This window comes from Somniosus microcephalus, chromosome 2, assembly GCF_052327205.1.
Source record: "Somniosus microcephalus isolate GS21.2 chromosome 2, FLI_Smic_1.0, whole genome shotgun sequence".
NCBI lineage: Eukaryota > Metazoa > Chordata > Chondrichthyes > Squaliformes > Somniosidae > Somniosus > Somniosus microcephalus.
Window position 1 is genome coordinate 137736025 of NC_140988.1, and position 13760 is coordinate 137749784.

Sequence of the window (13760 nt, forward strand, 5' to 3'; positions counted from 1 at the left end):
AACCGCAAGGGATTCCACTCCCTCAATGTGCAGCTGGTGTGTGACCACAAGAAGGACATTTTGCATGTTTGTGCCAAGTACCCTGGCAGTTGCCATGACTCCTTCATCCTGTGCCAGTCCAGTGTGCCTCCGCTCTTCAGTCCGCCAAACCAACTTTGCGGATGGCTACTTGGAGACAAGGGCTATCCACTGAAGACGTGGCTAATGACGCCATTGAGGAGCCCTTCCAACGAAGCTGAGGAGCGCTACAACTCCAGCCACATTTCCACCAGATCCATAATAGAGCAAACCATCAGCTTGCTGAAGATGCGCTTCAGATGCCTTGATAGATCAGTTGGAGCCCTGCAGTACTCAGCAGCCAGGATCTCCAGAATGGTCGTGGTTTGCTGTGCACTTCACAACATGGCACAGCGTCGTGGCTTGCAGATGCCTGAGGAACAAATGGCTCATCACATAGCCTCCTCAGATGAGGAGGAGGAGGAGGAGAGCAACAACAAATAGCTTGCAGAGGTGCAACCAGCGGCAGCAGCATACAAGCACATTGCTGCTCGGGCTGCAAGGCACACACTCATCTTGGCCAGATTTGCTTAGCCTGCACAATCAAAAGCTTTTGCCTCGCACCTTCTTATCAGACCCTCGACAATGGCCAGGAACCTACGGATTCCTATCACTCTGACCACTATACTGACAATTGCAAGTAATCCTAAGCCCTCAATGTGGAAGTCCCATTAGCGACATGAGACACGCCACAACTGCAATAGTTTGCCATCAGAATTTTTAATGGTAATAAGCATCTGATTGCTTTTCAACATTAAACATAACATTACACCCAACTGACTATCCTTGTAACTACTTGTGCATTATCTTCCTCTTACGCTTGCTCCTACGTGGTGCTTCCCCTGTGGCTTCAGCAGATGTGGAGGCCCCTTGCTCACTTTCCTGCTGCTCCTGTCTCGACACCTTTGGCGGGCGTCCTCTGGGATTGCGAACCTGTGAGGGCTCGGCAACAGTCTGCTGCTGCTGCAGCTGTGCAGGTGTTGAGACACTGATCTCAGTTGGGTGGGGACTCTGGTAGGGCTCTGACCGAGGGCATGTTCGTGTGAGCGCTTGGAGAGGAGCCCCCACTTCCTTGCTGTCTGCCACCAACATCCCTCTCATGGGTCAGCCCCACTTCAGAGCTAGCAAGTGGCTTGACAGCACCTTGCTGCACTTCAGGGGGGCCATGAGGACCCATTTCTGTACTGGAAGTCCTTCTCCCGAGGACTTGCCTGAAGGTCTGGTTTGTTTGCTCAATAGCTGACCATCGCTCCTCAAGAGATGTCAGTCTATTGTGAACAATGACCATGTTTTCACGGCCCTGGCGACTAAGCTCCTCCATGGCCGTAGTAATCCTCTCCTCTACAGTAGCCATCCTTTCCACGGAGGTTGCCATCCTTTCCGTGCTGATGCGTTCATGCGCCAATGCCTCCACAAAGGCTCTGCTCATGTTAACGATGGACTCCTCCATTCGCTCCACACTCGCAGTGACTCTGGAGACAAAACCTGCCAGAGACTCCTGCACCTGTTCCTGGAGTTCCAGCACCGCTGTCCTTCTGGATGGACCCGGAGGCACAGGGTCGACATGCAGCGGAGCCGAGCTGAGAGCATCCTGCGCCCACCGACGAGGACTCTCCACTGCTGTCCCTGTCTCCACCATCTGCTGATGCTCACTTGTGAGCTGTGATACAACAGGTGACAGCTCTACTCTATGTCCCGAAGGTCCCACCGAGGTGTGAGTGTCTGCGTTGCTGATGTGTGCGCTTAATTCTGCTGATGCAGTGCCCTCAGAGGTTGCAGCTTCCTCTGAGGAGTCTGGAAGCTCAGGCTCTTCATCCTAAACAGTGGGGACAGGGGCTGTCGATGGTCCTGTGGGGGAGTAAAGGAAAGAATCAGAGATGTGAGGTCAAGGTTACATGCACATGCACATGCCTGTTAGAGCATCAGATTCATGATCAGTGACTCATGCAATGTCAATGAGAGAGATGCCAAACTATTCTGTCACCAGCTTGCTGTGATGCGCCTGCCTGTCCGTCCCCCACTTGGAAATCGTCCTCGATCCTGGCAATTTCCAGGGCCGCCTCCTCCGAGGTGGTGAGCTGTGTTACTGAGGGTGGCTCTCCTCCTGTCCTTGTTCTTTCCCTCTTATTGTGGGCTCTCTTTTCCTGCAATGAGGGACACAAGTGGAGTTTGAGTGAGAATGAAGGAGTGAGTGTAGAGATTCCATAGCATAGATGCTTAGAAGGAGACAAAGGGCCCTCCCTGTGTGTTGTAAGTTGTCATTGCATCACAGTGATAGAGTGTGTGAGGGCTGCATGGTCGAATAGTTAAGTGAATGTGACCATAGAGAGAGAGGGAATGGGTAAGGGTGCAGGGATGTAAGTGTCAAGTGGGATGTGGAGGAAGAGGTTGGCATAGCAGAGTGCTGGTGAGGAGAGGTGATGGGGATCAGATTGAGGGTGAAGGGAAAGTCATACTCACTTTTCCAGTGCATAGAAGGTCATGAAACCTCTTCCTTGCACTGTAGCCAGGTTCTGCGGAACATAGAGATGGCATTGAGCTCCCTGGCCACTTGCAGCCACACAGCTTCAGTTTGTTGTGGTGGCTTTTTTCTCCCTGAGGAAGGGAAGAGCACCTCCTTATTAGATCTTGCTCCCTCCACCAGAGCTTGGAGGGAGGGCTCATCAAATCGAGGTGCACACTTTTGCTTGATCGTGCACATGGTCAGTACATGAAGTCTTCCATACAATGTCCAAAGCATTTGCAGTCTCCAGAAGATGCAAGGCTGCTTGCAGGCCTTAAATCCAGCAGCACTGATGACGTCATCGGATGCAACTTTCAGGATGGAAAGATTAATTGGGCCAGGGGTTCCCACACGCTGGAAATCAATTGCCCAATTAGGGGAAAATCGCTCTTTTTCCCCACATCACACTGGAGTCAGGTTCAGGACTCTAAAAACACCTGACACGCCCCAGCCCGCCCACACTGGCAAAATCGAGCCCACTGACTCCTCTACTATGTATCTTCAATTTTTTAACATCTAAAAAAATCTTTATTAATCCACAGTTCTCTACAGCCAGAAAAAGAGACTTCACAGCCGGAATATTTACCTTGGAGTTGGGTTGTGTGCGTGTGGGTCGCGTAGCTCGTCGGGAACCCGATGTTGTGAACACCACGTTCTTCAGTGCGACGTTTACGTAATGGCCACAATTAAACCAGTCATGCACGTTTCCCGGCCCAATTAAATGGAGCCAGTCTGATGACATCATCGATGACTCATTTCCAGTGCCAATATTGAAAGCAGCCTTGCACACAACTCCTTTGAAGATTGATGAAGGAGTTTTCAAGGTGATTTCCAGAGGCCTGACTACTGTTACAAAGCTGATAAAAGTATGGGTCATGGAGACACAAAGGCAGAGGGCCACACCAAGATTTAACGATGCTTCCCTTGATGTTCTGGTGCAGGCAGTAAGAGCATGCAGGGAGGTTCTCTTCCCTGGCGATAGGCGCAAAAGACCACCAAAGACACAAAAAGGTCATGGTTGCAGATTGCAGAGGTGGTCAGGAGCAAGGATGTGGTCAGGAGGATGTGGATCCACTGCAGGGAAAGATTCAATGATCTCATGAGGTCAGGAAAGGTGCGTGCAATGCCACACTCACCTTCATCCTGATGTGCCTGTCACCAAAATCCCATCACCCTGCCTTTCCAAGCTTACTCCTGCACATCATTCCTCACACCAACCAACCTTGCCGGTCCACCCATTCGTCTCTGTCTGTGTATATACTCACATCCCCATCTGACTAACCACCCCTGACACTCACCTCCATCCTAATACAATTGTAGCAAGTAACACCACAGAAGGAGGCCATTTGGCAATGTCACACCACTCCCTCATAGTCACCACCTACAGATGTAACCCATCCATTCCTTACACTCATCCTATCCCTCTCATTCAGAGTACTCTTCTTTCCCTCCTTGCAGAAGAGCCCAGAACAATAGGGAGAGGCAGAGGCCCTCCAGTCTTCTGTCAATTGACTCCAGCAAAGGAAGAGACCCTGGAGATCTCTGGAGTTGCAGAGCTGCTGGCGGTGAGAGACGGAGAGAGGGGGACATCCCAGCAACCTGGTGACAGAATTACATCTCATACAGCCACATGGCATACAGCAGTCACTCACATGGTGACTGATGCCAGCTGCCAGTGAAATGTCATCATGTGCATAATGATAATGTTACCCATTCTTAATATAACACTTTAAAATCATCTTTTTACTCTCCCACAGGTCCATCAAGTGCAGGCCCCCCACCCCCCCCTGCCCCCACTGTCCAGCCAGAGGAGGAAGTCGACTCCTCAGAGGAGCCTCCAGCCTCTGAGGGTGCACCATCAGCAGAATCAAGCGCAGCCAGCACCAGCACAGATACGCACACCTTGGTGGGTCCTGTGAGAGATAGAGTAGTGTTGTCACCTCTTGCTCTCAAGCGAGCAAGAGCAGATAGTGTTGACAGGGACAGCAGTGGAGATTCCTCGCCGGAGGGTGCAGGGTGCTCCAAGCTCTGCTTCGCTGCATGTAGATGCTGAGCCTCAGGGACCATCGAGAAAGAGGGCGATTCTGGAAGGGCAGCAACAATTACATGAGGCTCTGGCAGCTTTTGCAGCTGCAATGTCTGCAAATGTGCAGAGAATGCAGGAGTCCATCTCCAACATGAGCACTTCTGCTCTCACCCCTTCCCTTCCCTCCCAGAACCACAATAGGGTTCCCCTTGTCCTCACCTTTCACCCCACCAGCCTCCACATTCAACGGATCATCCTCCGCCATTTCCGCCACCTCCAGCATGATCCCACCACCAAACACATCTTCCCCTCACCTCCCCTTTCAGCATTCTGAAGGGACCACTCCCTCCACGACACCCTGGTCCACTCTTCTATCACCCCCAGCACCCCTTCCCCTTCACCTGGCACCTTCCCGTGCAAGCACAGGAGATGCAACACCTGCCCTTTTACCTCCTCCCTTCTGACTGTCCAGGGCCCCAAACACTCCTTCCAGGTAAAACAGTGATTTACTTGTACTTCTTGCAATCTAGTATACTGTATTCGTTGCTCACGGTGTGGTCTCCTCTACATTGGGGAGACCAACCGTAGATTAGGTGACCACTTTGTGGAACACCTCTATTCAGTTCATAAGGGTGACCCTGAGCTTTCGGTCGCCTGTCACTTTAATTCTCCACTCCAATCCCACTCTGACCTCTCCATCCTTGATCTCTTTCAATGAAGCTCAACGTAAGCTCGAGAAACAGCACCTCATCTTTCGATTAGGCACTTTACAGCCTTCTGTACTCAACATCGAATTCAACAATTTCAGAAAATAACCTCTGCCCCTATCACTTTTTCTCCCTCTTCACATGGCAGCTGTTGATCATCGTACCATTGCCATTTACACTTCATCTATGTAGGGGGTGGTGTTTGGGTCAGCTTCGTCTCTGACTTATGAGCAGTTTGAATCGCTCCCACTCCTTTGGTTCTAGACCTTGGACTCATTTGGGGGCTGTAATGAAATTGCAGCAGACAACTGAATTTTGGTGAAAGAACTTTGATCTTTATTTGAGAAAGAAAATACACAACACAATAATCTTAACACTCTAAATTGGGGAAACACTTCAGAATATACGAGGGAAAATAACAATAGACAGAATACTTCACCCCTCCCAATCCAACTTCACTAGCTAAGTTGGGCTCCAGAGGACCAGGGATAATACTCACCAAAACGACTTCTTTTGACAGTTGTAGAGGTTCGTGATTTCGGGGTTCCCTAGATGTGGTGGTTGGGGCCTGCTGTACCCCGGATGTGGTAGAGGACTTCACCTGCATTGCTGGTCAGTCTTTGCGAGTCCGCTGATGTGGTAGGGTGCGTATTGGATCTATCAAGTGAGTACCCAATTTCTTTTGGTTAGAAGTAGGGTTTAGAGTCTTTTCAGTAAAATCTTACCCAGGGGTAAGTCAGGATAGTTTGTAGAGTGGAAAAAAACTTGCGGATCTTCGGTTTCTTCCAAGTTGGTTTCTTGTTGGTCACGTGGCCCAATATTACCCAGTTGCTGGTAATATTTTTGGTTGTTTGTTTCATGGGGCCCTGATCTGCTGCGATGGTGTGTTACTTCTTCGAGAGGGAGAATTGCTTCGAGATGGACTTCTTGATCCCTTGGTGGATCTCTTCTGGGTCGATGACTCCTTCGAACTTGAACCATTGACTCGAACTGCTTGAACTGCCTTTCTGTGAAAACAGGCCTTCAATTATACTAATTGAGACCTGCTAATCTACGCACCAAATCAGTCCTGGTGTATTGTTAGTTTTGGCAGGCTCGTTAATTTTGATTGGTGTGAATTGTTTAATTGGTTTCAGGATAGACCCATCGATCTTAAGTTGTTTTAAGAACGTGTGAAGTGGTTTCGGGATGGTCCCATCGATTGTTTAACCTCTTGTTTAATTGCAGTAAAGTTGTCTTTTCCTGTGGGGGCCAAGGTTCTTTTGTTGGTTGGTGGCATGTTTTCCATTATGCAAGGTTTTGGATGGTTCTGTAATTTTGGCGGGAACTGCTTTTCCGTTGGTCTATTGCCAGTATGTAAAATGACTGAGACAGTCTGGATAGTCCCCAGACAGCTCGGTTAATGCCAATACCCAAAACTGTCCATTTACAGAGGCCAATCCCAATTCCTTTGTTGCAGCCTTTTTCCTTCCATAGGCTCGAACATGCTTTCAAAATAAAACCAAAATCCTGGGGTTTTCATTTTACATCTCCCTTAGGCCCAATATTCTTATACCATTCTGACATGGTTTATAACAGTCCAAAATCCCTCCTTTAGGGTAATCTTCTTGGTTTTGGGGGATCTGCTGAATTTTGCGAATCTTACATCTAGAGTCATCTTTTGTTTCTTAACTTGTCCCATTACCATCTCTTTTGCCTTGCATCATCATCCCTTTTGTCTCTTAATCTCTCCTGCCTGCCATCCTATCACAGACCTTCCCTTTTGTTCTTTCCTCCCCTCCCACCTCTCCCTGCCCCTACACTTGCTTAAAAACCTGTTACATCTCCAACTTTTTCCAGTCCCGACGAAGGGTCATCGACCTGAAACGTTAAATCTGTTTCTCTCTCTACAGATGCTGCCTGACCTGCTGAGTATTTCCAGCATTTTCTGTTTTTATTCCAACATGAGCACCACCAACTCGCACGTGATGGCGATGATGTGCTGTTCCATGGAAAGGATGGCTACCAGCATGGAGCAGCAAATGTGCCACTCACATGAGAACTTGCTTGCTGTGGATAACAGATGGCAGACACTCATAGACCTCACCTCTAGGAAGAATATAAATGTAGACTTGGGCATTCATTGCCCCACTGCTGTGCAACAAGGTTCTCTCCAGCTCCTTGCTAGCAGGGAAGTGCGGGTGGCCCATGTGAGTGATGATGGTGAGAGGCGACATGGAAGTGGGGGCTCTTCTCAAAGCACTCCCACTTCTCCCCCGCTGCCTTCCCCTCAGTCAGAGCCCCAGATGCTTCCTCAGATCACGCTGGTCGAGTCTGCCCCTGCACAGTTGCAGGAGGAGCAGTCTTTGGCGGGGCCCTCACAGGCTCCAAAACACAGAGGACGTCCACCAAAAGTGTCAAAGCAGTCAGAGCAGGGAAGTGAGCAGCCTGCCTCTACCTGTGCTGAAGCCACAGGGGTTGCACCTTGTAGAAGCATTCGGAAAAGAAAAAAGACACAACTGTAGATGCACAAGGGTATGCACATGGGTGTATGAACAAATGTTAGTGATAAGTTTCAGTTATTTTTATGACACAGATAAATGTATTTCTTTGCACCACTTTCTGGTCTTGTCCATTTTTACCTGCTACCTGGGAAGTGGTTTTGTCACTTGGAGTGAATGGTCAGACATTACGTAATCCTCGAGCAATGGGGGTTTGGGTGACAGAAATGGCTTGGTCATTGTAGGGTTGCTTTATGGTGTTGTTGCAGTTGGGGAGGGGAGCTCATTACAGCATGTGGCAGCCATATGGGTGCATTGGAGCAAATTAAGTAAATCTGGCCATTAAGAGGCCACCCTGGGCCTCCTCGGCAGCAATATGCTCCGCTGCTGTTGCCATCTGGATCTCAGGTCCCTCCTGCTCCTCCTCCTCATCTTCCATCTGTTCCTCCTCCTCCTCCTCCTCTGAAGAGGCTGTGCGCTCTGCGCCTTGCTCCTCCTGCAGCTCCAGTCCTCGCTCTGCACTATGTTGTGCAGGGCGCAGCAGACCACGATGATTCTGGAGACCCTGGCTGGTGCATACTGAAGGGCTCCTCCAGATCTGTCAAGGCATCTGAAGTGCATTTTCAGTATGCCTACTACTTGCTCTATTACACACTTGATGGACATGTTGCTCTCAGTATATCACTCCTGGGCTCAGTACTTGGTGTCTTCAAGGGTGTCATGAGTCATGTCTTCATTGGATAGACTTTGTCTCCTAGCAGCCAGCCGGTAAGTCTGCTGCTACAGGTAAGTCCGTTTGGAGGTGCAAAGAGCTGAGGGAGGGTGGACTGGCACAGCATGAAAGAATCATTACAGCTGCCAGGGAATCTGGTGCACACATGCATGATGATCTTTTTATGGTTGCAGATGAGCTGCACATTGAGGGAGCGGAAGCCCTTGCTGTAGTGTATGTAACTGTTCTACCTTTAAGAGAACTATTGTATGTAACCGTCCACCTTTAAGAGAACTATTTTAGGTGTGGCACTACTTTATCCTGGCTGCTGTATACTGTAATACCGACGGTGACCACACCGGTATATAAGTGCTGTGGCAGAATTTATTGGGCAGATTCGCCCTGACCTTCGAATAGTAAAGTCCTGTTTAAGTTACTCTTGTAGTCTGTGTATTACTTCGCTATACAACCCACAGACTTTACAGTGGCGATGAGTTCGATCTTACCCTGCGGCAACAATACTTCTGAAGAAGTAAACGAGCGTCGAGAAGAGGCACCCGCCCTCGTCGTTTTGCTGAGAGAAAACTCGAGTCTGCAGACAAAGAAAGGAGGAAGATTTCAAACACGAAGTCTTCCATCAGCAACAGGCACGGATTGTCCCTACTGCCACGGTGGTGAGTGAGCCGATCAACACGAGAAGCAAGTCGGCCACGGTGACTGTGAGTAAAGGGAAAATAAAAAAAAAATAAACGGAGGATAAGGGCAGTGAACTCGACCACGGTCGAGGGGGAAAGGAGCCGGACAGAAGTCGGGCCCAGAGGCGCTGAGACGGGGCAGCGTGGAGCACAGAAGCCGCGGTACAAGCGGGCTGGGGAGCGTTGTGAGACGGCTAGACCGCGACGGCGAAAAAGGCCGGACAACTACCGCGACCACGAGGCGCTGCGACCGGGATCGTAAGGCGCGGGAAGATATAAAAATAAATAAGCCACGGAGAACTCAGCCGCAGCCGGGGAGGAAAGCACCGGACTGCGAGAGGGCTGGGAGGCGCGATTGGAGCGAAAAAGGCCGGGCGCCTACCGAGGCCGCGAGGTGCTGCGACCGGGATCATCAGGCGCGGAGGCCATAAATAAATAAATAACGAAATAACCCGCGAAGAATCAGCCGCAGCCGGGGAGGAAAGGACCAGACTGCGGGAGGTCTGGGAGAGGCATTTAAAGCCGCTGAGGGAGAGCCGCGCGAGCGGGAGAGACAGAGCCCAAGAGAGAGACCGAGCGAGGTTCTGGCCAGCGGCTTGCAGCAGCTGCCGTGAAGGACCAGGAGCTGGATCTGTCCGACGCCAACTGGTTGTCCCCAGCGCCGGTGCCCCTGCCGAAAAGAAGAAGGGGGGGAACAAGGAACGCAATCGGCTTTTCTAGCGCGCGCTTCAGAATAAACTGAAGCCGGCGCACAGGCTACAAACCCCGTAAACCAGCGGTCGTCGCCCGAGGGCAAAGCTTACCCCTCCCACCAGAGGAAGAAGTCAGGAGCGGGAAACCGCCATTTTGCCAGTAGGGGGGAAGAAGACAAGCGCGGGAACCCGCCATTTTGCCAGTAGGCGGGGAAGAAGACAAGCACGGGAAACCGCCATTTTTGGAAAAAAAAAAGAAAAAGTTAAAAAGTTAAAGAGAAATCCTGTTGTTTCGCAGAAAGATAGTGGGAGATAGTGAAGATGCCTAAGCATGGTAACATCAACAACTTCGATGCCGAGGTGGAAGATTGGGCCACGTACGTAGAACGTATCGAGATATATTGTGAGGCCAATAAAATAGAAGATGATGATAAAGCTATAACCTTGCTAAACTCGATGGGCGCGAAGACATACGGGTTATTGAAGCATCTTCTATCACCAGCTAAACCGGCGGATCAGACTTTCGATAATATTGTTGCTGTTCTGAAGGATCACTTGAACCCCACACCGCTGATGTTGGCGGAACGATTCAAATTTTATGCGAGAACGCAACGGAAAGAGGAAAGCAACGCGGAATACTTGGTCGAACTGCGTAGACTAGCAAAATACTGCCAGTTTGGAGGAAATCTGACAGAGGCATTGCGAGACAAGTTCGTGTGCGGGCTGTCGAAGGAAGGAACGCAAAAGCGACTACTCGAAGAGAACGACCTTACACTTGAGAGGGCTGTCCTTATTGCAGCATTGCACGAAGCCGCAGCGAAAGGAACTGCGGAAATGCAGCTAAAGGCAGCGGTACTCAGTGTGGATCAAATTACTTCGGGTACAACGAAATGTTATTGTTGTGGGAAGACAACACACGACCAGAACCAATGCTGGTTTAAAAACCAGGAATGTAGAAAATGTGGCAAACTGGGTCACATAGCTAAAGTATGCCGGTCAGGAAAGAAGACCAACAACCAAAAAAAGCCATCACAGGGAAATTACAACAAAGTACACAAGGTGGCTGAGAAGAGTTCAGACGAACAGAATTCGGATTCAGACCCAAACGGCCAGGAACTGGGTAGTCTGAGAATTCACAATGTGAGTAAGGAAGCTGACCTACAAACTATCTGGGTCATGCTAAAAATAGCCGGAGTCCAAGTGAAAATGGAGTTGGACACTGGATCAGCCCTATCAGTCATAAATCGAAGGGATTACAACCGGCTATTCTCACATATACCCTTGAGAGATACCAAGTTCGTATTGCAGACATACATGGGGCATAAAGTATACCCCATGGGGAAGATAAGAGTCAAGGTGAGAGACAGGGGCAAAGAACACCCAGGAATGGACTTATATGTACTACCTGAGGGAGGACCACCACTTCTAGGACGGGAGTGGATCAAGGAAATAGACATGGAATGGCACTACCTAAAAGCAATAACGAGTGAGGACTCGGTGCAGACAATCAGCTCAGACTCTGAAACGGATGACGATGAGACCAGCCCAAGTATGAAAGACAAGTCTAAAATGAACTTGCTGACTGAGGTTGGAAAAACGAAGGTGTGCATAAAGGCTTATGCTCCAGAGGAGAACAAAGTTTCAGAACAGAATTCCACTGAACAACAACAACATAGTTTGACAGAGAATTCTGAGTCTGTCCAGTTTACAGACATATACATTACTGAGGAACACCGAGCTCAAACTCAACTTTATTTCAAATTACAACAGCAATTAGAACAATTGAGTTGCCGTCTTGAGCAAGAGACAACAGCAATGAAAAAGTTCTTGGACACAGAGTGGGAGAATCTGGAAAGACAACAGAAGCAGCTGGGGGAGAAAATGGAGCAGGAGCACACAAACCGTCTGCGCGAGGAGGCCAAACGAATCAAAGCTGATTCGGTCTCTGAAGGTGCGTGCTCTAATCTGGTGGAGCAAGATGTTCAGCAACCGAAGGCGCTTGTTAGCAGGTTGCAGGCAGAAAAGGCTGATTTGGTCGCCATGAATTCCGAGCTCCTACTGAAGTCGGGTGCAGCATCACCGGACGATTCATTTGTGGAAATTCGAATGGTGGAGGCTGCGGATGATGGCGAAGTAGAAGCAGCAAAGGGACCCCAGTGCAAGGTTCTAAACAGCCCTGCAGCTAATGGGAAATGGATGATGGCAGAAGAGTTAACAGTCAGCCAACTCCTCCAGGGCAAGGTTATAAACAGCCCTGTAGTTAATGGAAAAGGGATGATGGCAGAAGAGTTAACAGTCAGCCAACTCATTCATATGCTGAGGGATAAAACTCTAAAATGGGAAAAACTTAAATACGAGCCTCAATCTTCAAAGGTAAGGGAGCTCTCAAAAGTCATTGGAAGAGCTGAGGTGGCAACCCAGACTGAGAAGTCTGCAGCAGAACAGCCCTTGGATGCCAAAAGTACGCTGACGCACGGCAATGTAGAACAACAGAATACTGAAACAGCTACTTCAGTAGAGGGATTGAATAGTCCGATCAATCAATCTCCGAATGAAGTTGAAGTATTGAAATCACAAATGAGGTCATTAGTAAAAGACTTGCAGGAAGCCCAGAAAAAGCGGGATGAATCTGAACGCATGATGAAGTCTCTTCAGGACAGATGTCGGGATTTGGAACAAAAGTCGGCTAACGTCCAGCTGGGTAAGGAGGAAATAGAAGACCCTCTCGCTGGCCTAGCTCAGGACGACACCAAATATTACCATGATCTGTTGAGTGACACTGAATATTACGAGGACCTGGTCTGCCCAGCTTGTGCCGAGAACTCCCAAAGTGCCGAAATCAGGATGAATCACTTAAAGTCTAAGGAACATAGGGAGATGTTGGCGTTACAGCTGGCAGCTGACAATGGAGCTCCGAGAGTCTCCAAGAAGCAAAAAAGGAAAAGACGAAGCAGAAGATGATAACCATCTGAACCATTATTACCTCTACCCGATCACACACGTGGTCCCCCGAACGGAGCCAAATCAGTTGGAAGGTAGGAAAATTTCCCAAGGCAAGCCAACTGTTTTTTGTTTGTTTAAAAAAAGTCAGCAATGCTGGTTCAGAAGTGATGGAAGTAAAGCTGTTAAGTCTAGGGAAGGACTATGGGATGAGTCCCTCTAGCAAGGTGACCTGACTACACCACGGAGGCGTGGTCCGGACCGAGTCAAGAAGATCAGAGACTGAATCTGTGAACTGTTTCCCGCAGAGACTGAATCTGTGAACTGTTTCCCGCAGAGACTGAATCTGTGAACTGTTTCCGCAGAGACTACCTCTGTGAACTGTTGTAACATGAAGTTGGATATGTTATGATGTTATGTTAATGGGGAATAAGTATGTTGTAAGCTAAAAAGGGAGGATTGTAGTGTATGTAACTGTTCTACCTTTAAGAGAACTATTGTATGTAACCGTCCACCTTTAAGAGAACTATTTTAGGTGTGGCACTACTTTATCCTGGCTGCTGTATACTGTAATACCGACGGTGACCACACCTGTATATAAGTGCTGTGGCAGAATTTATTGGGCAGATTCGCCCTGACCTTCGAATAGTAAAGTCCTGTTTAAGTTACTCTTGTAGTCTGTGTATTACTTCGCTATACAAACCACAGACTTTACACTTGCGGTTCACAAACACTCCTGCGTGATGATGGGTTGCCTTGATGGCTGTGGTGTATGTAACCTGTTCCACCTTAAGAGAACTTAAGCCTGTTCCACCTTAAGAGATGTACTACTTTCTCTGGCTGCTGTATACGTAATACCGGTGGTGACCACCGGTATATAAGTACTGTGTAGTGATATTGTATTTAGTATAGTCCTGACCTCCAACTAGTAAAGGCCTGTTGAACTTT